The following is a 25,641-nucleotide window of genomic DNA, read 5'->3' as shown; positions in this document are numbered from 1 at the left end:
GGGGTCAGAGGCCGGGAGCCTTGTCCGCCAGGGAGGGTTGGTGACCGATGGACAACAGCCAGACCTGTGCCTCCTGCCAGGCGAGGCCGCATGGGGCTGGCACCTGCCCCCAGCACAGGGGCTCGGTCAGTGTCTGAGGAATAAGTGTGGGGCCCCCAGGAGAAATGAGTGAGAGACAGCCACGTGGCCGAGGGGGATGGGGTCTCCTGCAGACGGGTGTGTGCGTGCACCGGCCCAGGACATGGTGCCAGACCTCAGGGCGTGCATGTATGTGCATGCAGGTATGTGTGCGTGCACGTGCATGTGTGTGCATGTGTGTGTGTGGAGGTATGCGTCTGTGTGCGTGCATGTGTGTATGCGTGTGCGTGGGGGGGGGGACAGAGGTAACCTTTTTTGGGGGGTTAGAGTGTTTTACAGTATCTGGCTGATGGCAGGTCGTTTTGGAGAAGTTCCTTTGTGTCTTCTGTTTGAGTCTGCGCACGGGGAGCCTGTACATCCCGCTGCGGGTCTGGCTGCGTCAGCGGTCTGCGGAATGAACTGATAGTAAACGCGACAAAGGTCTCTAATTCACCTCGCTCGCTCTGCCTCTGCCCTCCGCCCGCCCCTTCCCAACGCCCGCTCCTGCCCCCAGCACCCCCCCCCCCCACAAGCTGTAACTGAAACGCGGGGAAATGGAAGATGGCCCTTCCCGGAACGCTGCGGGCTTGTTCGTTACGTGACGCCTCGGGACTCGGGACTGTGTACAGAGAGCTGCTCGGTTCCACCGCTGAGACGGACGGACAGACGGACGGACGCTCCCGCCCATGCCGTGCACCCTGTACTCCCCAGCGTCTGGTAAAGGGCTGTCGCCCGACCAGCACGAACACACTGGCTGTCCTCACACACTCCACGGCTCTCGGCCGGGCACGGACGCGCCAGCTCACCCCTGAGCCGTGCCCGGAGCAGCCCTCGGCCTGCGGCTCCCCTCCCTCCGGCATGGTGTGCGGTGGGGAGGTGGGGGGGGGCAGGGCAGGACACCGAGTGTGACGCGGCAAGAATGGTTGGAAACACATGTAAACCAACACCTCTGGGTCCTTTACTCGGCGCCTCCCCGCGTGCTCAGACCGCGTCTACAGCTCGGAGTCAGGCAGTCTCCTCCCAGACTCCCCCGGTTCCCTGAGCTGGAAGCCACTTGCCAGAGAGGAACTGGCTCCCCCCCACAATGCACGGAGAGGCCAGGCCGCAGGCAGCCCTCCACCTCCCCTGGCCTGGTGCCCGGTCACTCCCCCCCTGCTCTCCCCACAGAACGAATCTCGATTTAGGAAATCCGTCCTGGCAGCCGTGTCTCCTCCTTAACGCGCCCCAGTTGCCGGGACCTGGAAAATGTGCTGTGGGTGGGCGGGACGGCCTCCACAGGCGCTTCCAGAGTGGCGGGTGGACCGTGCACACGCGGCAGAATTAGCTGCACGGCCGCCGGCGCCAGATAAAACCGTGGCCTCCGAGAAGACCCCCGCATCCGAGCCGGAGCCCCACGACCAGGCCCGGTGCGGCGGGAAGGCGAGCGGCTCGGGGTGCAGCTGTGCTCATCGTTTACAGGGTAGAAAGTCAGGCTGCGTCGGGGCCTGGCCTCTCCCATCACCAACCTCAGCCCCGCCCACCTCCAGGGGCGACCCTCTTCCTCCTCACGGACAGAGCTTTAGGGAGTTTTCCAGGCGGATGGAGGGTCGGCGCGGAGAGGAGTGAAAACCGGTGGCGATCAGTCAGGTTTCAGGTTGACGAAGGCAGGTCAGCGGGACAGGACCCCCCTGAGCTCTGGCTGCTGGTTCCAGGTGAGAAGGGCGTGCAGGTGCTTCCAGGCGCGGGACAGAGATGAGCTGAGTCCAGGGCACCAGCCCCAGCCAGGAGCGAGGAGGAACCCGGCCCCCACCCCTGGCCGCTGTCCGTGGTGCTGGTGCGTTGTTCTCTGCACCCCGTACCTCTTCCTGTTTCAGAGAAGGAGGTGTCTCCGGAGTGAGGTGCGGGGTTGGGGGGCGGGGTAGGTGTGCCTGATCTGACCTGTTAGCTGCCCTCTGGCCTCCCTTCTGCCGGAGGCAGGGCGTGGGGGGGGGGCGTGGGGGGGGCGACACCCAACATGGAGAAGCCGTTAAGAAAAAGCAGCGACTTGCTGGAGACTAGCAAGCTGGTTGTTTGCTTTCCTTTCCTTTTAAATTTATGTTTAAAACATCTTTATTGCATATGTCCCCCTTTTTCCCCATGGACCCCTTCCAGCCGCCCACTCCCTGCCCCAGACGAAGGTCTGTAGTCTGTGTCCGTGGGTCATGCATGTTTGCATACAAGGCCTTTGGTTGGGTATCTCTCACTGCTTTGCTTTTCTAACCCCATGAGGCCGCCGTGTGGCCGCCGTGGGCCGCCTCGTAGCCTGCGCTCTGGGTGTTGGCCTGTCCTGGTCGCGGGATGGGTGGCTGCGTGTGCGACCATGACATTGCCTCCGAATGAGGGCTCCCGTCAGCCCCGTCTCCTTTCTCCATCCTGGAACAGCCCTGGGTGAGGCCCTCACCGGGACGGACCCACAGCCCTTGCCGTGGGCCTCGTCTCCTGCCTCTGACACATTCCATGGTGACAGGTGGCCGTCCAGCCTCGTTGCCATCCCCCATGGCAGCAGGTTACCCACAGAGTGACTTGGGGTGAGCAGCAGACAAGACCCGGGACAGTTCTTGCTGACCCCCGTGTGACCTTGGGCGAGCCTGGACCTCCCCCAGTTCTCAGTTTTTTCACCTGTTAAATGGGGATGGGGGGCTGTCGGGAGGATCAAATGAGGCAAAGACTTTGTGTGCCTTTGAAAGGCTGGGGAACGTCGTACAAATGTAAGGCGTTAACCATAGCGGCCTCGTAAAAAGGAAGAGGCTTCTGAGGCCTCCGTCTCATGTTCCCGCCCAGCAAGCTCTCTGGGGCCTCTTCGCAGGGCGGTGGGGGAGGGGCGGGACGCCAAAGCAAGGCCCCGGGAGTCCCTGTTCACTGAGACTCCAGTGGCCAGCTCAGCAGCTCTTGTCCTTGACACAGGCGGCCGTGTACCGTGGCCCTGCCCTCCCCAGCCCTCAGCACCGCACCCCGGAACTGCTGGTCCCTCCGGGCAGGGCCAGGAGGGGGTGGGGAGCAGGGGGAGGGCCTGGGCAAGCGCAGCCTTCTAGACCACCGGGGGGGGGGGGGGGCTGACCTGCTCGCTGAGGAGCTGCGTTGCCCCAGCAGATTCCTCTCCAAGCCCCGGGGTCCCTGGGAGGAGAGGGTATGGGGGGGCACAGTGGGGAGCCTCTCCGCCCACCGGTCTGCAAGCTCAGAGAGGACGCCCTGGGCGTCAACACCGTCCATCCGCCTTGTCGCCACCAGAGCTTCTCTGATGCGGGTCACCTTCCCCCGACGCCCCTGCTGTCCCTCTGCCTGGCCTCCCGGGCCCGTAGCGGGGGGCACGCGCATCCATCCCAGAACTCACCCGCGAACTGCTCCGCCCGAATCCCTCCCGGGCCCGCGGCCAGCGTGAGCTTTGTAGTGACCGTGGCAACTGAACCGCTTCCTGTGTGCCCGGCCGGGGGCTGAGACGGCCGTGGGCCCACTAGAGGCCTGTGATGCTGCCACAGCGTGAGTCACAAACCTCCGCCTTCCAGGGGAGGAGACCGAGGCTCCCCGCCCCCCCACTGCCTGACCTCCAGGGCCTGAGGAGGGCCTGGCACCCACGGGCACCCACGGGCACCCACGGGCACCCAGGGGCGTGTGCTGCCCCAGGACCTCACCTGCCGGGGGCACCTGTGTGAGGAGGTGGGGCCGTGCCTCCCTGGCCGCCCGCCCCGTGTTATTAGTTACCGTTAGCAATCGATGTTATTGGCGCCGCGTCTGCGCGAGGAAGCCACCAGAGAGCTGTTCTTCCAACTCATTACGTTTAGAGCTGAACTATCCCCTTTTTATAGAAACCCTGACACATAAAGATAAAATACGCCGCTTCTGGGGAAGCTCCGAACCCGAGGCTGAGAGGGGGGCAGCTTAAGGATGACTGGGGGGGGGGCTATCTTGTGGGTCAGGGTCAGAGCCGCGTGTGGGGAAGAGCGGCCCCTCGCTGCCCCCCGAAAGGAAGGAGGCGGGGACGGTGGGTTCCACAGAAAGGCCAGGGGTTCTGCCCAGAACGCTCCTTCTCCCCGCCTCCCTGGTGCGCGCTGAGGGCAGGAGGGTGCTGGGTCAGACCGGCTTGGGCGGAACCCCCGGAGCCGGCATGGCTCACCGCACCTGAGCTTCTGGGGCGGCAGGGCCCGCAGGCTGCACGCGGATGGTGCCAGGACTTCCGATTTGCACACGGTGCCCGAGCCCGGAAACAGGTGTGTCCCTGTGGCCGCCACTGTGCCCTGCAGGCAGCGCCGTTCCCGCCACCACCCACCTCCGCCACCCCCGCCAGCCCCTCCCCAGGCATGACCCTCAGGACCGAGCCTGCCCCCTGCCAGCTCCGTGTGCTGGGGCGAGAGGGCCCAGGCAGCTGTCCCCTCCGAGGCACAGCCCGCCCCGCTGTGCCGACCGCAGAGACGGGGCTGCGGGGTGATGGGCGCGTTGCGGGGAGCTGGGTGTGGGAACGTCTTCTGGCCTTTAAATTAGTCATGAGGCGGATCCCGCCAGCACAGTCAGGCCCTCGCTGATGGTTATGTATGAGCCGGGAGGCGATTAACCGGTCGTATTAAATATTAAACCAAAGTGCGGCGCTGTATCTGTGTTTACAGCTCACGGAGCAGTGAGCCCCAACGGCCCCACCCCGGCCCGAGGCCTCGAGGCCTCAGAGGGTGCGGGATCCGGTCTGTGCGGGGGTGACGGGGGGGGGGGGACCAGGCTCAAACCCAGGGGCCTTGAGCGGGTCGGCAGCCCCCGGGAGCCAGTGGGCAGTGCCCGGAGGGCAGGGCCAGGCCACTCCGTGGCAGGAGGTGGCTCTCTCTACCCCAGGGGGCGGGGGCCCCTGCAGCCCCCCTTCTGTCAGGAGATGGGGACAGTGTGGGGGATGGAGCTGGGATGGTGTGAACCCCGTTTCCCCGCAGGCAGGGGCCTCCCCACAGCCCAGGGATGGGCTCCACACAGAAGCACATCGGGTGACAAAATCGGCCGTGGCGGCCAAGCGGAGCCGTGCAAACACCCGAGGAATCGCTTTCCCGACGTTGGAAAGGCTGCACGTGCGTCCGGCCGGAGGGGCCTTCCAGAGAGAGCTCTGGGGCGCAGGGAGGGGGCACTGAGTTCCCCCCACCCGCCCAGCTCCCGGGACGCGGGCAGAGGTGCCTGCGCGGAGGGAAACACTGACGATCATCCCAGCGTCCTGGGGTTTCAAGCAAGCGCTGCCGTGCCCGTGGCCGTGGCCTAGGAGCTGTGGTCACCGGTGGCAAGTCAGGGTCAGAGGTGGGGGAAGAGCAGAGAGGGTGTCACCAGCCCGTGGAGAGGGAGAGGGAGCGTTAAGGGCGGGGCTCACTGGGCACGGGGCGGGGGGGGGGGGGCGGGCTGTGGCGGCCAGGCCCCGGGGAAGCCGTTTCCAGGCTGCCCTGTGGGATCCCAGCCCTGGAAGCCTCCGGAACGGGGGACTCACCTACTGGGATCAGCTCGTGGGAAATAGCGGGACCTGGAAAGGGATTCGGAAAGGCAAGCCCTTTCTGGGGTGGGAAAGCCGCTGACGTGGGCGGGGGTGGGGGTGGGGGTGGGAGTGGGGAGCCTGGAAGTCACAGCCCCAGTGGGTGCTGGGGTAATGGGGTCCGGCTGCGGCACAGTGATTCCCAGGCGGGCGCCCCGGCTCCAGCGGCTCCAGTGGCCTTGACAGTGCTTCCCGCAAGACCTCGGAGGGGACGGAGGGAGGTGGCCTCGCTGGGGGTTAAACCCTCGCTCACATCGAGGCTCCGAGTCCCGGGCCGGCTGCTCCCAGAACCACCTGCGGACAGTTAGTAGCTGTGACCCCCGGGGCCGCTACGGGGGCGGGGGGGGGGAACCGCCGCTCAGTGAAAAGACCTCACACTCCCCCATCGGCCAGCGTGGCCGGGAGGGTCCCTGCAGGCGAGGGCCGTGGTTTTGTTGCTGGAATTGTTGTCGCTCTGCTCGTGGTCCTTCGCGCACGGCTGCTCTCTGGACGGGTTTGCCGCTGTCTTTTGTTTGAATATATTTTTATTGACGTCAGAGAAGAAGGGGGAGGGAGGGAGAGAGAAACACCGATGATGAGAGAGAATCATGGATCAGCTGCCTCCTGCACGCCCCCCACTGGGGATCGGTGAGCCCACAACCCAGGCCTGTGCCTCGACCGGGAATCAAAGCATGACCTCCTGGTTCACAGGTTGATGCTCAGCCCCTGAGCCACGCCGGCCGGGCTCGCCTGTTTTTAATTGTTGCGCAGGGTCCCCTCGGGCAGCGGTGACAACGGGCCCAAACCGTACGCGGGGCCACCCGGATCCGCTGAGGCGCGGGGGGGGGGGGGGGGGGAGGGCGCGGGGGGTAGGACCCGGGACCGGCGGGCGAGCTGGCGAGGCACATGGAGAAGAGCCCGGCCAGGATTCAGCTCCAGGCCAGGCAGTGCGTATGAGCCTCCTGTGGCCGCTGTAACAGGTTGTCACGAACGAGGCGGCTGACACGGAATCTCCCCCAGCTCTGGGACCAGAAGTCGGGGAGCAAGTGTGGGCAGGGTCCTCCCTGCCTCTTCCAGGTTCCGGGGTCCCAGGCGCCCCGGGGTTTGTGGCTCCGTCTCTCCAGTCTCCGCCTGTGTCTGTCTTCACTCGGTCTTCTTCTCGGCGCCTCTTACATCCCCCGCCGCCCTTCAGGACACATGTCATTGGGTGGAGGGCCTGGCCCAAACCCAGGGGGTCTCATCTCAAGGTCCCTAATTTCATTGCATCTGCAAAGCCTCTTTCTCTGGATGGGGTCCCCTGTACAGGTTCTGGGGTAGGCCGTGGACACATTTTGTGGGGAGCACCTTGCACCCCACCGCAGCGTGTGTGGGTGCATCCACCCACTATACGGGGTTCTGCTGTGTGCCGATGCGGGGACAGTGAGGAATGTCTTAGGCCCTGGGGCTTTGGTTCGGCGGGGGTGGGGTAGGGGGGGTGGCATTGGCATCTGTGGTCTGCCTCCCATGGGCCTCCCTGCGCAGCCTGGAGAGAAGGTGGGGCTCACCAAGGCTCAGAGCGGCCCCTGCCTCTGGCGTCCTCTCTGCAGCGGTGGCGGGGCTGCCGCGGGTGGGGTGCGCGGGATTCTCCACCAGGCGCAGGGCCTGCGAACAGGTAACGCCGACCGGCAGAGAGGGCGCCGCGTCAGCAGAAAGCCGCCTGCGTGCCTTTCGGTGCTCCGAACAAATGACATAAATTTGAAGAGCTCGGAATTTACAAAGTGCCTATAAAATCCCAGGTTCCCGTGGATTGCCCCCGGAACGTGCTGGCCGCCGTCCAGGTGCTGAGCCGGGGGAGAGGCACGGAAAGGAAATCACGGAAAAGCCCGCGTGGCCGCGGTCCCCGCTCCAGCCTGGGTGTTGGCAGAGCTGCCCGCCTCCCTAAGCCGCGGGTCCCGGGGAGGAAGCCCCCAGGGACAGCCCGCGAGGGCCTCCTCAGCCCTGGCAGGGCACCCTCCCGGGGCTCAGGCCCGAGCCCGCTCAGCCGGAGCGGCCAAGGGCACGGCACGTTCTCGGGGCGCGGCCGCTGATGCCTCCCCTGTGCCAGCCTTACCTGCCGAATCCTCGCTGCAGCCGCTGTCACACGGGCCCAGCAGCCAGGACCCCTGAAAGGACAGGAGGAGAAGGCACGCGGGTGCTTTCTGTCCCTTGGGGGCACCGGTTCGGCTGTAGCAGGGCGGGCCTGGCCTCTCCTGTGGCCCAGTGGGCACGTCCGTCGCTTCCGGAACGCGACAATGATCGAGGGGTCCTCCCCTGTGAGCAGACGGTGTGCCGACCCAACTTAGGGTCCTACTCCCCTCGCCGTGCGGTTCATGGAGATGTTTCCATGGCTCCTCCCTTAGGGCGGGGCCGAGGTGGGACTCAGGGAAACATGCTCGTCCTGTGAGCCTCGAGGCAGGGGACCCAGGAGGCCGTGTCCCTGGGCCGGGGGGAGGGGGGCGGTCTGTGGGTGCGGGTCCGGGTCATGGCGGCTCGCCACGCCGGGAGCAGGGGGCCTCTGGGCCGGGGAACAGCTGAGATTTACCCTGAGAACGAACCTGTGATGCGAACCAGAAACCCTCTCCCCGCCCTGGCTTTCCCCATGTTCCGGCCTCCCCGCCGGCCTTCTGTCCCCCGGGAGGGCACAGGGCCGCTGGCCGGCTCCGGCTGACCGCGCCGCAGTCCCCGTGCGCTGGGACCAAGCCTCTCGGCCAGGACCGCCCACGAGTGCCTGCTCGGCCTGCAGCCCACGTGCCGTGCCGGCCGGTCCCTGCTCGGCAGCTCCATCCAGAGGCCTCACCTGGCTCTGCTCTCAGGCTGGTCATCTTCTCAGAGCGGACCCCCCTTGTCCCTGGGTGCTGGCGGTCCAGGGAGGGTGACGCTGTCTCGCCTGCTGGCCGGTCTCAGCCTCTGCCCCTCCCACGCAGCCAGACCTGAGGTCGGGGAACCCCTGGCTCCTGCCACCACCTCAGCCGCTCGGCTTGCTCGGCGGGCAGCCTCCTCCACTCACGAGCTCTTTGGCCGAAGCGCTGTGGGTGGCCCAGCGCTGCCCAGCCCGGAAGGTCTCTCTCCTAAGCCGGCGACCACTTAGGCCCTGGCCCTGTTGCCCCTTGGCCCTGGTGTGGGCGGCTGCACGGGCAGAGCTGGCGGCATGAGCAGGGCCCGGCGGCTCAGACTGACGGGTGCGGAGCCGTGGCTCTGGGCTCCTCTGAGCGTCCACTGCCAGGGCGTCCACACCACTGGGTGATGCCACTCATGTACCTCCCAGGGCACCGGGCCTGTGGTCGGATCACCCAGCTCAGTGCAGGGCCTGGGTCCCGCTTCTCCTCGGCTCTCAGGAGCCTGTCTGCAGGGAGCACTCGCCACCGCTGGGCACAGGGACCCGTGTCTGCAGGGAGCACACGCCACCGCTGGGCACAGGGACCCATGTCTGCAGGGAGCACTCACCACCGCTGGGCACAGGGACCCGTGTCTGCGTGCTCACGCCTCCCTGCTCTGCCCCCTCCAGCTCCTCCTGAGTCTGCTGTGTGCGCTTCCCTTCCAGGTTGCCCAACAGCCTCTCTCCTGGGCCCTAAAAGTCCTCCCCCCACCCCCACCCCCACTCCCACCCCTCGCGTCGCATCGCCTGCCAGATGGGACTGATCTGCAACGTGTCTGCTTCTCAGAAACACAGGAGGCTCTTTCCAGGCCATGACCCTCCATCCACCGCAACCTTTCCCATTAGCCTCTGTTCCGGGCAGCGGCCTGGCCCCGGGCGGGGGGGGCGGGGGCACCTGAACATCTCACCACACAGGTCCTGTGGGGCAGACTCCGCTCGGGATGGGCGTCGGGGTGCAGGGTCGGGCCGTGCCATTCGGCCCTCCGGGCGCCGGGCAGTGTTCTGGGAGAGGCTGCACAGGAAACGGCCTTCGCACCGCACGGGCCCTGCTCTGCCTGCACAGCCTGACCTGATGGGCGAGCTGACGAGGGAGGGAGGACGGTGACGTTTCTGGTTTCGAGCACTGACTTGTGGGTTGGAATGCAAAGCCAGCTGCAGCCCCTAGAGAGAGTGGTCACCCAAGTTCAGCACTGGGGACACGGGGGCATGGGGGCACGGGGGCACGGGGGCCGGGGGCATGGGGGCTGGGGACACGGGGGCATGGGGGCTGGGGGCACGGGGGCTGGGGACACGGGGGCACGGGGGCACGGGGGCACGGGGGCTGGGGGCTGGGGGCACGGGGGCTGGGGGCACGGGGGCCGGGGGCATGGGGCTGGGGGCTGCGCTTGCGAGGGCATGTCTTTGGACGTGGCCTGGAGTGGCGGCTCCCTCCTTCCCGGCGGGTGGGCTGTGTGCCGGTCAGCCTGGTCAGGTGCGGGGTAACCGGGTGCCAGCTGCTGGTTCAGGACTCGCACTCAGACCGTCAAGGTCTTCGGAGCCTGAGGACGGGCCTTCTGGGCGCCCAGTGTTGGCGACAGCACACAAACCTGCATCTCGGTTTCCCTGCGATGCCCCCTCGCAGTGGCAGGGGGCTCACGGGTGGCGTTGGGGGCGCCCCTCTTCCTCGCGGTGGCTGGACGACGAAGCGAAGTGCGTGGGCTCCCCAGCCTTCTCCCACTCCCTAGGCCTCTGTCTCTCAGAAGGAAGGGGGAGGTGAAGCTGGTGCCTCCACCCGAGACACCCCCCCCCCCCCCAGCCTCGCCCTGCGATTAGCATTAGGGCTGGGACGGGTCGGGGCAACTGGAGCAGGTTTGCAATTAGTTCTCCAAGTACTGATCTCATTAGAGTAAATGAATTATTGATCTGGTGACACTCAGGCTTTTAGTGCGTGGCGCGGTGCCATGCGCACAGCAGCCGCGCGGGGAGCGGTGGCGGCCAGCACGCTCGCTGTGCCGGGGGGTGTGTGTTTCAGTCTAATATCTCCTCCGCGTTATTTAGCTTTGGAATTTATGGGAATGGAGGCCCCGGGGGCCGCGCTCGCCTCCGCGCAGCAAGGAGCTGAGCCCACAGTCTGACCTCCCCGGCGGAGGGGGCTGGGGAGGGGTCCCCGGGCGGGGACCGCAGGTGCGGGTCTGTCAGCCAGCCCCCCTCTCTGGACCACGGAAGGTCACGGCATTGGAAACTGCTCCCCACATTCTTAGAGGACAGTGACCGGGATTTGCGGGGTGTCAGGACCTCAGCCCCCCAGGTTGCTGGGTGGCAGCTGAGCCTGTCCCTGGCGCTGGCAGGCGGCAGGTGCGGGCGCCCTGGCCCGAAGCAGAGATGAATGTCGGGGGCTTGGTTTGGACTCTGTCAGCCCCAGCTGCTCCGCTGTCCCCCGACCCGGGGTGCCCGGCAGGGGCTTCCTCTCCTGGGGTTCTCTGGGGGAGGCTGAGGGGTGGGGGGAGACACCCAGGAGCCCGCCCCTGAGCCTCCGGTGCCTGGGGTGGCAGCGGCGCGGGGCCCCGAGGCCAGGCCGGTGCTGGCTGCTGGGCCCGCCGGGCCGCCCTGCAGGTGCTGACTCAGCGTCTTCCCACCTTCCTGGGAGACGCACCGCCCGGGGAGACGAAGTGCCCATTAGAGGCCACGGCTCTGCCAGCCTCAGCTTCCGGCCGCCTCTCATTCCACCCGGGGCCACAGGAACACGCCCTGGCCCGCATGCAGCGCCCTGGTGGGAGATGGGGGCGTGCCGTGCCCCGTGAGGTTACGCCTTCGCACGGCTGTCAGGACAGATGTTGGAGTGCCCACGTGTCACTCACAGTGTCACGGTGTTGGGCCACTGGCGGGGCGGGGCGGGGCCTCACATCAGGTCTGGGCACCGTCCCCCCGGACGCCCCTCTTGGGCTGCTGTGTCCTCCTCTCGCCCCGTCCCCAACCTGCGTGCACAGGTGACCACACTGTCACCCGGCTGCCCGCTTCCTCTCCTGGGTCAGGACCGGGACCAGATGGGCTGGGAGGGTGTGGGCTTGGGCAGAATCCGTCCTGGTCAGAGGTCCAGTTTCAGGGGAGTGGCTACAGAGGGAGGGGTCAGGCAGGCAGCAGGAGGGGCAGGGGGTCGGCAGAGCCCGCGGTGGGCCCTCAGGAAAGGCCAGTAGCCCTCTGGCCCAGCTGACAGTCCCTGCTGGGAGCACAGAGCCCTGGGGACACAGGCCTCATCCAGGTCCCGCCTGGGGTGACAGCAGGGCTGGGTGAGGCCCCAGCAGAGAACCTGACTCCCAGGCCCCTCCCCTCGACCGGCCCTGGCGCCCAGGACACCCCCTTGAGTCCCCGATGACGGGAAACGGTGGGGAGCAGGCTCCTCCGCAAGCCTTTGGGGGGCCGCGTGCGGAGAGGACAGAGCCTGGGCCTGGGAATGAGCCGGCCCCACAGGTGAGCTCCCGCCCCCCCACCTGTGGCCTGTGGGGGCTCCTGTCTGGGCTTTGCCGCGGGAGTCCCACCCTGCCTGACGTCGTTGGGGTCATCGAAGGTGCTTCCGTGTGTAACCACCTGGGACGGGGGCTGGCGCGCAGTAGGTGCTCAACACACCGCGGGGCGCCTCCCACGAATGGCCGCACCGCGGGGGCCTTCGCCGCGGCGGCGGCCTCCCCAGCTGGGCGCAGACCACCCAGCCGTGACCTGACGCTCCAGACCCACCCTCCTCCCGGGCCCCCTCCCCCAGTGACGCCTCCCCAGGCCGCACCCCACAGAGGCTGTGAACTGGTTCGGATGTGGCTTTTAAAATATGTGTATGTCTTTGTGATAAAAAGAAATTTCATTTAATTAAAAATGTTGACATTGTGCCTGGACAGCCAGCCAGGGAAAGCCGCTATGAATTAAACACTAAACCTTTAATGGCCCGGTTATGCCGCTACGCGATATAATGGAGAACGAGGGGTCTTTCTTCCTCGGGAGGCAGCCTGTTGCCACCTCTGCCGATCAGTCGTTAAGGGGCTGTAATTAAAGGTTAGGCGCCTCCTGGCTCCCCGGCTCTGGGGTGGGGGGTGGGCAGTGGGACTCGGGGGAGGGGACACAGCTGCCTCTGCTTCAACCCGTCTTCGGGAAGCGCCGGGCCAGGAGGGGACGCGTGTCACCCTCCGAGGCGTTGTCAGCCACCGGGCCCCACAGCCACCGGGCCCTACTGGGGCCCGCCCAGGGTTTGGTTTCCACGGTTCCCGGTCGGCACCCGAGGCCGCGTCCCGGAGGCAGAGGCCGGGCCGAGAGCACCTTTGCCGAGAGGCTGGGAGAGAGCTGACCGAGGCCGCCCCATGGCCCGGTTGAGAGTTGTCAGCAAGAGAAAGGGGTGGTGTTTCCAGGCGGGGAGAGGGAGGGCCGGACCCTGAGACGCTGGACACATCCACGCCCATCTCTGCCGCCCACCTCTTTCCCCAAAGACAGGGCAGGGCCCTGGGCGCCGGAGGCCACGCCAGGGTGCCCCACGAGCAGCCCTGGCTTCCTGCCCGCACCCGGGACAAAGGCTCCCGTCAGTACGGACCAACGGCCTGGGAAAGGGCTCCGGCCCGGAGCGCACGGCACCGCTCCCTGGGCAGGAGTCTCGTCTCCCAGCCCGCCCCCCCCAGCCCGCCCCGGCGGGTGAGGTCACCGCGAGGACAGCCCAGGTGTCGTGCTGAGGCCTCATCCGTTTGGTCCTCACAAGGGCACCGAGCGGAAGGTACGGGCATCCCCCCACTTTGCAGATGAGTAAATCGAGGCCCTCGGAGGGTGAAGAGCTCACCCAGGGCTGAAGGACGTGCAGCGTGGCCGGGGGTGGGCTGACCCCCGGGGGAGCGTCCTGCACAGCCGGTGCCCCTTTCCTGGACGAGGAGGGGGAAAGCCCAGGGCCTGGCTGGCCTCCTCCTGAGATGGGAGCCCTTCGGGGTGCAGGGATTTCCCAGTGGTCACAGGGCATGCAGGCGCCAGGCGAGGCGTCCCCACAGTCCAGGGCATCCCCATAGTCCAGGGCATCCCCATAGTCCAGGGCATCCCCACAGCCCGGGGGGTCCCCACAGTCCAGGGGAACCCCATAGTCAAGGGGGACCCCACAGTCCAGGGGGTCCCCACAGTCCAGGGGCGCCCCCACCTTCCTGGGGGACCCCACAGTCCGGGGATCCCCATTGTCCAGGGCGTCACCACAGTCCAGGGGGACCCCACAGTCCAGGGGTGCTCCTAGGACCCCCACGGCTCTGTGGACTTGGCAGGCCACTCTCCATGCCCCGGCCCCCAGACCTGTTCTTTGGTGAGGAGGTGGGTGGAGGCGACTTCGGAGCGTCCTGGGGGAATGAGCGGTTTGGTCTCTGCGGGGATTTGCTCAGGGATGAGCGTTTGCCCTTTTCCCGGGGGAGGAAGGCGTCTGATTGCTGATGGGCCCACCTGCGCATCTCAGCAGCCGGCGCACGTGCGTGCTGCGTGTGTGCTGTGTGCGCTGCTGTCGGTCCCTCGGCTCCCTGCCCGCCCCCCGCCCCTCTTCCCAGCCCCTCTCCCTGCCCCCCTCCCTCCCTCTCCCTGCCCCACGGTGCTGCTCCCAGCCCAGCCCCGCCCGCTGCTGCCCGGGCCGGGCCGTGTTCCCAGCCCCGCCTGCCCCTCTCGCAAGGTGGTCTGACTCAGCGTGTTCAGGGGCCCCCTCCAGGGTGCGCGGGGCCCCGAGACCAGGGCAGGGGATGCTCCGGCTGTGGCTCTGAGCGCCGCCCGGCCGGCTCTCGGACTTGAGCAGCGGCTTTTAAAGAAACAGAAGGGACGGCAGCCAAGACGCCGCAGCCAAGGGAGCTGGCCGGCCGCCCGGACCGGCCACCAGCAGCTCCGTTTCCGCTGAGTGTTGGAGAGAACGCCCGGCCGGGCTCCGTGGGGACCGCTTGGCGGCCGCGGCCGTTAGTTTGCATCGAAAGAACAGCCTCCTCAGCGCAATCCGACACCGCGGAGAGGCCACCCCGAGGCGATGGCGGGCAAAGGGGTCCCTGTGGTGGCACCTGGGGGGCAGGACCCGCTGTGTCCCTCCCGCCTGGGCACGGCGCATGTGTGTTGCATGAATGAACGAACTGCGAGCCGGGACCTGTACGCCCGGGGCTCTCCTGGGGGCGGGGCGGGCGGCACAGCCGGGGAGCTGTGGGGAGAACAGCGTGAGGGCACCGCTGGAGTGGCTTGTGCCCGCCCCGGTCCAGAGGCGGTTGCATCTGTGCCCATCACCACGTAACGCCAGAGGGCGATGGGTCAACAGACAGACATGGAGGTCCGAGAGCAGAGAAGGGGGGGGGGGGACTTGGGGCTGGGACACAGCCCAGGCGGCCAGGAGGCGTTCTCTGGACCTCGCTGGTGGTGGCCAGCGGCCACGGGGAGCGCCGCCCATTCGCTGGTCCTCGCTGTCCTCCCAAGTGGCTGGGAACCCCAGCAGCAAGTGCCCTCGGGAAGGGCCGGGACCGTGTTCACGCCAGCTCTCCTGCTCTGACCCAATGAGGACGGTGGGGCCGGCCGTGCCTCATTCAGGGGATCGAGGCCGTGAGGGGAGATGGGCGGGGTGGGGGAGGTGAGGGCGGAGGTTTGCCAGCTCTGGATGGTGATGAGGTCGCCTGAGATTGGGGTTCCGGGGCCGGACACCCCCCCCTCCCTGTGCTGAGAGGAAGCCACGGGCCGGGGAGAGAGCCTGGGACAGTGGGCGAAGGAGTGGGGCCAGGGGTGGAGGAGGGACAGGGACAGGGAAGGAGTCCGTGCCGCCCGCACCCCGGGATGGCGGGCCTGCCTGGGGGTGGGGAGGGGCGAGCGGAGGCAGACGGCTCCGTCCAGCCCTGCCCCGCGCTGGCCCGACAGCAGTCTGCAGGCCACAGTCCACAGGCCGCAGTTTGCAGGCTGCCTCTGATGGTGTCAGATCTGGTGACCCCATGCAGTGGGCCGTGGGGGCGTCCGCAGAGCGGCAGGGGCCCCGCCGGGGGTTAAAGGCCACCGTCAGCCCCTGCAAAGTGCCAGGAGAGGGTCACCCTGACGGGGTGGACAGGGGTCCCTCGCGTTCGGACGTTCGGGGCCAAGGGAGGGGGCAGACACCGAGGGAGTGCGTTGGGGAACCCAGGGCCGGGCCGGGGGTCCTGTCCCCCTTCGTCTTTGTGTGTCAAGGGAAAGGGGCTGCAGCCACACTCGGTGCTCAGGCAGCGCGAGGCTTTGACCTGGGCAGGCGCCCCCCCACCCCCGCCCTAGAGGGCCCCGCCGGGCGGACGGGACAAGTCAGCCCGCAGCCAGGGGCGGCCACGGGACTGTAACGCCCTCTCCTCTCTCTCCTCCTAGCGCCCGCAGCGCCTCGGGGACGTTGGCTGAATAGAAGGTAAACGATTTCTCTTTTTCCTCCTGAATCCTTGTTGACAGATGTGAGCCCAGTGGACGTCTTGGGAGCCCTTGACAGTGAATGTGGGGTTCCTGGGGGTCCCGTTTGCGGGGGGTGGGGTGAGGAGTGAAGGTTTGGCTTGCTGAGCGCGTGCAGGCCTCTTGTCTGTGGTCCCCGTGGGCCGGCCCTGCTGTGCTGGGAGGAGGCTGGATCCCGAGGGGCCTGGGGACAGGAGGGGGCGGGACTGAGCTCAGAACCAGAGCAGCAGGACGGCCTCCTTCCTGGTCCCATCCTTCCTCCTCCCCACCCCCTCCTTCCCTACTGCCCCCCACCAGGTCCTCAGCGCTCAGGTGAGCACCCGGATGCAGGGGTGTCGAGCCCCAGCGCAGCCTGGCTCTCAGGTCCGGCGGGTCCAGGTGATCAGACCCCCCTCCGTGGCCCCGTCTCCTCGGGGCAGGGGCTGGGCACGGGCTCTGTCCCCCGTGCTGACCCTCACGGGGACTGGACGTTCCACCTAAGCCTTTGGTCCGTGGGTTCCTCGCATCCAACCCTCTGTCTCCCTCCCACAGCTGATCTTCTTCTTAGATTCATTTGGGGGGGAAATCTGCCAAGAAGTCACGTATGTTCATTGTGAACACGCCTAGAACGGCGGGCCGGCCGCGGAGTGGCCGCTCAGGCCCCGGCGGGCCCCCGCTTTTGCAGTTGATGCCGAACTGTTTTCCAAAGAGGTCGCTCCACCTTCTCACGGCCCCGCTGGCCGCGTGTGGGACCGACCGGCTCCGTCCCCGCCGACACCTGCTGCTGTCGACTCGGTGGCTGTGCCCTCCTGTCGGCGCACCGAGGAGGCGCGTGTGGTGCTCACCTGCATTCCCCTCGTGCGAGCGCCGGGGGGCATTCGTTCGCGGGCTGTTTGCTGTCCACACGCCTCCGTGGTGGAGTCTGAGCACCTCTGCCTGTGTCTTTGTGGGGGGGTGGTGGGTTTCGTTGCTGTGCGGTTGAGTTTGGGGGCGGGGATCTCTGTGTCCGGATGCTAGTCGCTCAGCAGCTGCAGGCTCTGCAGAACTGTCTCCCCTTGACGTTGGGGGCGAGTGGGACCTAGAGATGGCTGTTCGAGGGCCGCCGTCTGCTCCTGTGAACGGGGTGTCAGTTCCAAACGCTTCCTCTTCTCCCACCTCGGCTTGCGTTTTCCCGCTTCCCGCCTGCCTTTGTCGGACGCTGGCCGCGGCCGAGTCTGCCTCGTCGGGCGGGCGCTGGGCGCTCTCCTTCCTGGACACATCCCTGCGCCTGTTCCGGGAGGAAGTGGCGTCACGCGGTCCTCTCAGGTCGCACGCTGAAGGTGTGTTCGTTGGGACCCGGCCGCCTTTCCTCGCGGTCTGATGGCCCCGCTGCTGCGGCGAGACCCTCCGAGTGTACCCGTGGCTCCGGGACCCGGGAGGTCCCTGTGCGGCCGGAGCGTGGGCTTCTGAGCCCTTCCCCTCCGTGCCGCCCGGCCACACCCACGGAGCCCGCAGTCCAGCACGCACCGGGCCCCGGCCCTCCTGCCCCTGTCGGCTCGCCCGCCCTGTGAGAGCCTGTCGTCGTCGGGGCGGGCGGCGGTCCGGCTCCAAGACGCACGCCCGTGGGTGTTCGGGCCCCTGCGTCACTCAGGCTGTCCCGGCGGAGAGAAGAAGGGTTGGGGGAGGGGAAGGTGCCTGAGAACATGGACCACAAAGGGTTCCCCCAAACCCACGCCGTTTCTTCTAAGACCAGAGCTGCCTCGCACCGCGACCAGGCCTGGCCTGCCCGAAGCCAGCTCCGCGCTCTCGGTTCCGCCACCGGGATGGGGAGGGTCCCCGGAGCCTCCCGTGCAGCTTCCGGGATCTATGCAGCCGCGGTTTGTGCTGAAACATTTGAGCCGGGATTGGAGGAGGCTGAAGCAGAGCCGTGTGCACGCGTGTGCGTGTGTGCGTGAGTGCGTGAAAGTATAAACCCCGGGCCTGTGTATCCCCCGGGGCATTAATTACAGTGAGAGGAGGCCTGTCCAGGCGTGTTCCGCTCGGCCGGAGTCATTTATCATCGGCTTTGGGGAGCGGGAGGCGGGTCATGGTGCGGAGAGCAGGACACGCGTCTCTCGCCTGCTTACCTCCCAGCCACCCCACCTGCTCCGGGGTTGGGGGCTGGGGGTTAAGGTGGGGGTTGGGGGGACAGCGTTGCTCACAGCGTGAGCCACAGGCAGCAGGAGAGCTCAGGCGGGGACGAGAGGAGGGACAGTGCAGCCTCGACACCACGGGATCCGCGTGGGACAGAGCCCGCGATGGGAGAGGCCTGTGCCCTGGGCCCGGAGGGAGAACCGCCGGGTCTCGTCTGGACGGGCAGACAGACGTGGCACCTGGCCAGCCCGGCTGCCCGCACCTGTGCCTTTAGGCCTGAGGCTGATGGCAGGCCAGTGGGCGGGCACGGACCAGGCGGTGGGCTTTATCCCGATGGGTGGCTGGAGAGCGGCAGCGTTTCCGTCTGCTCGCAGGGGGCTGACTGGCGAGCTCAGTGTGGGGCCCTGTCTTCGTTCCTTCAGGCCGAGATAGCGGGGCACAGACTGAGTGGACTACAGACACAGAAGTTTGTTGCTCACGGTCTGGAAGTGGGACGTCCGAGGTCCGGGCGCCGGTGCAGCGGGTCCTGGTGAGGGTCCCCCTCCGGCTGCAGACCCCTCCCTGTGTCCTCTAAGGGCACTAATCCCTTCACGGGGCCCCATCCTCGTGACTGCAGGCAACCCGCTCCCCTCCCAAGGCCCCGCCTCCAGGGACCATTACGTTGTGAGGATTTCAACATGTGAATCTGTAGGGACACACTCAGCCGGTGACGGTGACCAAATAAGTGTCATCTGAGCTGGAGGTGCTGCCGCTAACGAGGTGTCACCAGGGGTGTCCGGGCGAGCTGGAGGCAGCCCCCCTGCACCCAAGTGCCGCCCTGGGAAGCCAGTACCATTTGGTGAGCAGGTTCACCCTGGGTGGGGAAGGCAGGTGCTGGCCTGGGCTTCCCGGGGACACCGGGCTCACCCTGGAGGCGCCCATCAGGCGCCAGGGGACGGTCTCCTGATGAGACATGAGCTGTCGGCCCAGAGGAGGGTGTCCTGGGCGGCAGGCGCTGTGTCCTGAGGGCGGGCCTGCAGGGGACACAGGTGACTCGCTCTAGGTGGCCTCAGATGGGCCCAGACCAGCGAGGAGTCCTGGGGGCGGGTTTCGGGGCTGCCCCCAGAAGGACTTCCCGGCCATGACAGCGGCTGGTGAGGACGGGCTGCCTGCGCCCCCTCCCATCCTGGGGTCTGCACAGGGCGAGGGGCGCCTGGGACTCAGGCTCCGGGCCTCTGTGTCCGTCACTGCCGGGGAGGAAGAAGCTGCAGGCGCCTCTTTAAATCAGGACGCAGAGCCGGCAGGGGTGAGGGAGCCGAGCTCAGCCCTGCCTTCCCTCCGCCAGCCCACCTGTCCCTTCTCCGCCCGGCCCGGCTCCTCCGCTGAATTCCGGAGAGGGCGGTGGCTTTATGCTGTGCTCCGGGGCAGTGGGAGAGCCGAGCGGGACCGAGCCGCAGCCCAAGGGGGTCCTTAGGGCCCCCTGCACCCCCCTTGGTGGGGGAGCTGCTCCCAGCGTCCCTCTCCTCCTCGTCGTCGTCATTATTTCATAACGGCTGTGCCAATGGAGGTCGCTCTGTCCCTCCACGCCACGTGCCACCCGTCGGCAGGCGGGGACTGGCTTCCTGGCCGATGTCACCGCCTGGCCCGGTGCAGGGCCACCTCTCCGAGGAGGAAGAGCGGCTGGGAGCAGCTTGCGTGAGGGCAACCAGCCTCTGCCGCCTCCAGGGTGGGCAGGGGGTGGCTTCGTCATTGCCGGGCAACAGGCGGAGATGCCAAAGCAAACCGCCTTCAAATTAGCAGCAATCGCTGCAGAAATGAAGAGCAAGCGGGGCTGGCGAGCTTTCCTGTAAATATTATGTTTCTTAGCGTTCGCCCTGGGCCACTGAGGCCGTGTGACCCGAGCGGATGTCCTGTCTGTCCCCGGGAAGGGCTAAGCCTGAGGATTCAGGCTCCTCCTTTCCCGGGGCCTGGGATCCGGGCCCCTGGGTCTCCAGCCGCCTCTCCCCTGGGCACTCGGGGTGGGCACCCTGGGAGTCTGGACGCCCCTCACCTGCCCGGCGCCTCCTGCGCTCTCTCCTCAGGTAGAGACTCTTCAAGCGCCCCCCCCACCCCCCCCCCCATGGGCCTCCATGTCGCTTTTCTTAAAAATCATTAAGCAAAGTGTTCATTCATGCCAGCAACACCGGGCACCATGTCCGCATGGTGAGGGGCAGTGCTTCCCGAGATGGCATCCGGGCCCTGACCTCAGGGGGCACCTCCCCTTGGTCGCATTTATGGCGCACCTACTGTGTGCCTGGCTGAGGGGGCGCACGGGGTCCCTCCGGCATTTATGGCGCACCTACTGTGTGCTCAGCTGAGGGGGCGCACAGGGTCCCTCCGGCATTTATGGCGCACCTACTGTGTGCCTGACTGAGGGGGCGCACGGGGTCCCTCCGGCATTTATGGCGCACCTACTGTGTGCCCGGCTGAGGGGGCGCACGGGGTCCCTCTGGCATTTATGGCGCACCTACTGTGTGCCTGGCTGAGGGGGCGCACGGGGTCCCTCCGGCAGCCACTGGCACCGCTTTCAGAAACAGCAATGGGGCCGGTCGCTGGTCATTTCGGGGCTGGCAGCCATCGAGTGGGTAAACGCGCTGTGGGAGCTGCCGTGGCGTCTGCAGGTCCGGCCCCCGGCAATGCCAGGTGCAAAGAGACGGGGCGGGGGGGCGCCCGGCTGTGCTCAGGGCGTGGCCGGTGACAGCGGCGCTGGGACTCCTGCCCCTCCCGTCCTTGGGCACACGGGTCGCTGCAGTGGCGGCAGGTGGAGGCGAGCACAGGAGCGGCCTCCCAGCCCAGCAGCACCGTCGGCCGCCTGGGCGCCGTGTCCAGTCTCCTGGGGTGAGTGGGTGGCGCCCGTGCGGAGGCCCAGAGCGTCCACGTGGGGGACTCGGGAGTCCGACCCCCCAACCTCTCCATCCTCACACCGCCATCTCCATCTCTGTGGCCCCATCTGATCTCTGTGTCCTGCCCGCCCTCGGGGACACTTCCGACACCTTCCCCGTATCATGCCTGCCCGCCCGGCGAGCAATTGCCACGTCATTCACTCGCCGGCCCCCGCCCGGACAGGTAGGGCCATTCACTCGCCGTCCCCCACCCGGACAGGTAGGGCCATTCACTCGCCGTCCCCCGCCCGGACAGGTAGGGCCATTCACTCGCCGGCCCCCGCCCGGACAGGTAGGACCATTCACTCGCCGGCCCCCGCCCGGACAGGTAGGGCCATTCACTCGCCGGCCCCCGCCCGGACAGGTAGGGCCATTCACTCGCCGTCCCCCGCCCGGACAGGTAGGGCCAGCCGGCCGGCTTCTGCCGCGGCTATAAATACCTCCGCACTTCAAGCGTTTCTTCTTCCCTTAATCGTTTCTGAGGACCCGGTCCCGGGTGTGGGCTGTGGAGTCGAAGGGTCAGGATGGCTCTCTGACATCTGCCAGGCTGCCCTGCAGGAAGACGGGGCCGGGGCGGCGATGCGTGAGCGCCCACCTGCCCGTCGCTGCGCCAGGTGCGCGGGGCGGAGGAAGCGGGGAGCGGGGAGCGGGCAGCTCAGGCTGCAGCTCAGGCTGCAGGGCCCGGCAGGGGTGGCCCCGCCTTTTCCAGCTCTCGCGGCCTCACCCTGGCCCACGTGCCCAGTGCCCATGGTGGGACTTGTGGACACAGGTCTCTGGGCAGGCGGAGCGAGATGAGAAGTGGGGGCACGGGGAGGGGGCCTGAAAGGTGCAGCACCTTTTAAGGACGTTTCCCCTAGAGGCCTCCCCCTGGGCGGGCAGGCGAGTCCGAAGTGTAGGGAAGAGAAAGCGCAGGGGCAGGAGCGAGGAGGTGGAGCTGAGCTCACTGGAGGGAGGGGCCTGGGTTCCACCTCCGGCTATTCCAAGGGCAGGAAGAGCTTATAATCGTAAAAATAAATAATAATAAGAAGAAGAAAAAGTGATAGGTTTGCCTGGCTGCGTGGCTCAAGGGTTGAGCGTCAATTTATGAACCAGGAGGTCAGGGTTCAATTCCCAGTCAGGGCACAGGCCCAGGTTTGGGGCTTGATCCCCAGTGGGGGGCGTGCAGGAGGCAGCCGATCCGTGATTCTCTCTCATCATTGATGTTTCTATCTCTCTATCCCTCTCTCTTCCTCTCTGAAATCAATAAAAATACATTTTTTAAAAAAAGAGAGAGAGGCACCCTAACCACCACTGGGCAGGGTCAGCACCAGGGCCAGCGACGGAACCCCAAGGCCGCTGTGCTGAGGGTAGGAGCCTGGCGGTTGGCATCGCCGGGGTTGCAGGAAGCAGACATCCCGCCGTCTCTCTCCTCACACACCTCCCCACTCCCCTTTCACCGTCCCCAGGACCCCCTCTCGCTGGGGAGCCAAGGGGCGCGGGTCGGTCCACACCTGGGCAGCAGGAGAGCGCCCCTGGGGGAGGGGGCGCCTGGTTAGGACAACATCTGCTGGGCTCCCAGCCGAATCGGGTGGTTTTCCGCTCCACTTTCTGTGTTTGTTCTTTGGAAAGAAGAGAAGGTGATATTGAAAACAAGGAGAGGAGAGGAGGCGGCTTGTGGGACGGGTCGGGGAGCAGCTGAGGACAGGGGTGCTCTGGCGGGGGGGGGGGGGGGCTGGGCTCCTGCTGGAGGAATCGATGGGCTGGCCCAGCTGCCCACTCCCAGACACGCCCAGGGACCTCGGCTGCCTTTGGCCATGGCCTCCTCCGTAGCCGAGGAAGGGCTCTCAGGACTCTGCATTAGGGGGCTCAGAGCCCCCCACCAGGTCCATCCAGGGTTTCCTCCCTTTCCCAGCAAGTTCCCTGTGGTTTCCATGGGTGAGCGGATGTGTAGGTTTCCGCCAGCCCAGCAAAGCTCTCCTGGCTCCGCGGACTCCCCGGACGTGCTCCTGCCCCGGAACCCTGGCGGCTGCCTGCGCAGGCGCCCCTCCCGCGGGCCCCTCTCCCGGGCAACAAGGAGCCCGAGATGTGGAGCCGCGGGGCTCTGCCCCCCACGGCCACCCCGGGGTCACAGCTGCCCCTCTTGGCTCTGTCCGGAAGCTGCCCCTCACTGGGGGCTCTGTCTGTGAGATTGTCTCCTCGTTTTCCTACATTTGCTCTGAGTGCGGGGAGCATGAGCAGCGTGGTTGGTCCCATGATGCCTGCCAATTGCTGAGGGGCTTTGGTCGCCCCTGGAGGCCACGTGCTGGCCTGCCAGGACTGGCCGCAGCAAAGCTCAAGTGTCCCGTGGGCTGGTCGCCCTCCTAGGGCTGAGTGCCCCCCACGCCCAGCAGACGGGCAGCCTGGGCAGAGCCGCCAGCTCCTTGTTCACGTGGGCGCCGGTGCTTTGCCGCCTGCCGCCTGCCGCCTCTCCGGCCGGGCCCCCAGTTAAGAGAGGTGCCCTAACTGCCTCCAGTCCGCTTCAGCACCGGGGACAGCGCCTCTGAGCTGGGTGCAGGCATTCCAGATGCAGGCCTCCTCCTCGTGGCCTCCTCCTCGTGGCCTCCCCCTCCTGCTCTCCTCCTCCTCCACCGATCGGATCCTCCCTGGTCTAGTTCCCCTCCCTGGAGAGAGCCTGCGAGGGCAGCTCAGCGCGGTGGCTGCAGGGCCAGGATGGGGGCGGGGGGCGGGGGGTCGCAGAACACTCCCCGCCCTGGCCTGACTCCTGCATTTGCGGAGGGGGAGGGGGGGGTGGAGGGGTGTGCGCGCAGAAGAAATGAGGGCTTTGGGGAGAACAGGTCCTAATGAGACTGAGGAAACAGCAGAGCAGGTGTGAGGCCCACCTGAGGGGTGTGGCCCCCCCCACCCCAGCTTATTCCCCGCCCCCCAGTGGCCAGGGCTTGGCAGCCTTGTGGTCCTGCCTCTGCCTTCGAGAAGCTGGGCGGCCACCATCACCCCGTTAGTGCGGCAGCTCCCGTGCGGTGCTGGCTCCCCAGGGACTGCCCCGCGGGCCACCTGCTCCTCTCCCTGCACCCCGCTCTCAGCTCCTGGCCCCACAGCGGAGTGAGATTGTCGGCGATTTTCGGTTTCGTGGTCTCAGCATCTTTGCAGGAGCAGGTGGAGTCTTACTCCTGGAAAGGGCGGAATACAAGCTCCGGACAGCTCAGGGGCTCAGAGGGGGCTCTGGCACCCCCAAAACCACAGCAGGGGGCCAGAGGCCTGGACGGTGGGTTCTGGGGTCCCTTAACTTCTCTGAGCCTCGGTCTCCCCCCTGTACCCGCCTGTCTCACTGGGTTGTGTGAAGGATACTGGGGTGACGTAGGCGAACGTGTGTCAGGAGCTGGCGTGTGGGACACAGGTGTGCCCATGAGAGCTGGAAGGACACCCCAAATCCCCCACTCCCCTCCCTAGCCCCCCCACCCCGTGCACCTGCGTCTGAAGCATCGCCTGTGTGGATGGGGAAGAGGCAGGGCAGGACCAGGGCAGGGGCTCCCGGGAGGCAGTCACTCTGGTCCCGTTGGAGAAGGACCAAGCGTCCCACCCCCAGCACTTGGGTGCCAGCCGACCCCCCACTCTCCCAACACAGAGCGAGGCCCTGGGAGGGCGAGACCACGTGGCGCGAGGAAATCAGGCACCTGCCAGTCCTGGCCACGCGTCGCCCGGCTGCCGAGTGAACGGGCAGGACCCCCAGACCTGGAGACTTCTGTGTGGGGTGGGCGTCTAGGAAGAGACGGGACCCAGGAAGATGGGTTCACTGTGTTTTCTCCCCCCCCCACCCCGCACCGCCCCGCCTGAGACTGGGAAATGGGGTGGCCATAAAGAGGGGTGTCCAGTTCCACGCGACCCCCTTGGCCAGCGAAGCTCACCGTTCCAGGGGGAAGACAGGCCCCCGCCCCCGCCCCTGCATGGAGATGTGTCTGTTGAAGGAAAGACCTGTTTCCGGGTTTGCCCCGGGGAGGAGGGCGCTTGAAATAGAAACAGAACGGGGGAGGGAGGAAGAGCTAGTGATGGAGACGCTCACAGAGAGCAAGGCACGGAGAGAGGCAGACAGACAGACAGACAGCAGGTGGGCCCCGGGGCGGGGGGGAGGGGGGAGCTGCTGTGGGGACACGGCTCCGGGAGCCCGCATGGCCCCGCGCCTCCCTCAGCCCACCCCGGCCCCGCCGCCCCCACAGGCAGAGCCTCGAAGCGGAAACACGGGTGTCCTTGCCATTCCTCCTGGGGGACATTGTCAGGAAGCAGCCCGGCGCCCACGGCTTCATTCTCAGAGCGTGTCCGCCGCCCCCGGTGGGACCTTGGCTGCTGGGCACAGCCCCCGCCACTCACCGGGGGGCGTTCTGAGAATGCAGACATGGTGGGGCATCCCAGAACAGACCGGTAGGTAGGAAGTTGACTCCCAGCAGAAATGAGCATCAGGCGCCTCAGATTCCAGCAGAGTCCCCTGTGGCCTCTCGCTCTTCCCGAATGTCGGGGGACAGTCCCCTCCATGGGCACAGGTAACTGGGAGCAGCTGGACTCTGTGCCGAGGCCGGGCCGGGCCAGGCGCCGTCACCGGCGGTGGTGACGATGACAAGTGCAGTGTGCCGAGGCTGAGTGTGCAGACGGCGTCCCGTGCTGGAGCCCCGTGCCGCCCGGCAGACAGACAGCACACGCCACGTGTGCCCACGCGTGACTTTCAGCAGCCACATCAGGAAGGTAGAGAGGAGCTGAGGACATGCATTTAACCACCTACTTGGTTCAACCCAATA

General features: G+C 66.9%; 1 protein-coding gene across 13 annotated transcripts in view; it reads left to right on the top strand.

The window, feature by feature from the left end:
- RBFOX3 (RNA binding fox-1 homolog 3) overlaps positions 1–25,641 on the top strand; it is a 145,477-nt gene that overhangs the window by 65,597 nt on the left and 54,239 nt on the right. For 3 of the 13 annotated variants that reach the window (XM_081110372.1, XM_081110373.1, XM_081110361.1), the window contains exon 4: positions 15,813–15,849. The exons of the other annotated variants lie outside the window; for them this stretch is intronic. The gene's annotated coding sequence lies outside the window, so the exon portion shown is untranslated. The remainder of the gene's footprint in view (positions 1–15,812; positions 15,850–25,641) is intronic. 13 annotated transcript variants of the gene reach the window in all.

The sequence above is a fragment of the Myotis nattereri genome, assembly GCF_964212035.1.
Source record: "Myotis nattereri genome assembly, chromosome: 16".
Classification (NCBI taxonomy): domain Eukaryota; kingdom Metazoa; phylum Chordata; class Mammalia; order Chiroptera; family Vespertilionidae; genus Myotis; species Myotis nattereri.
The sequence above is the reverse complement of the archived record's forward strand: the minus strand, read 5'-3'. Positions and strand labels throughout refer to the sequence as shown.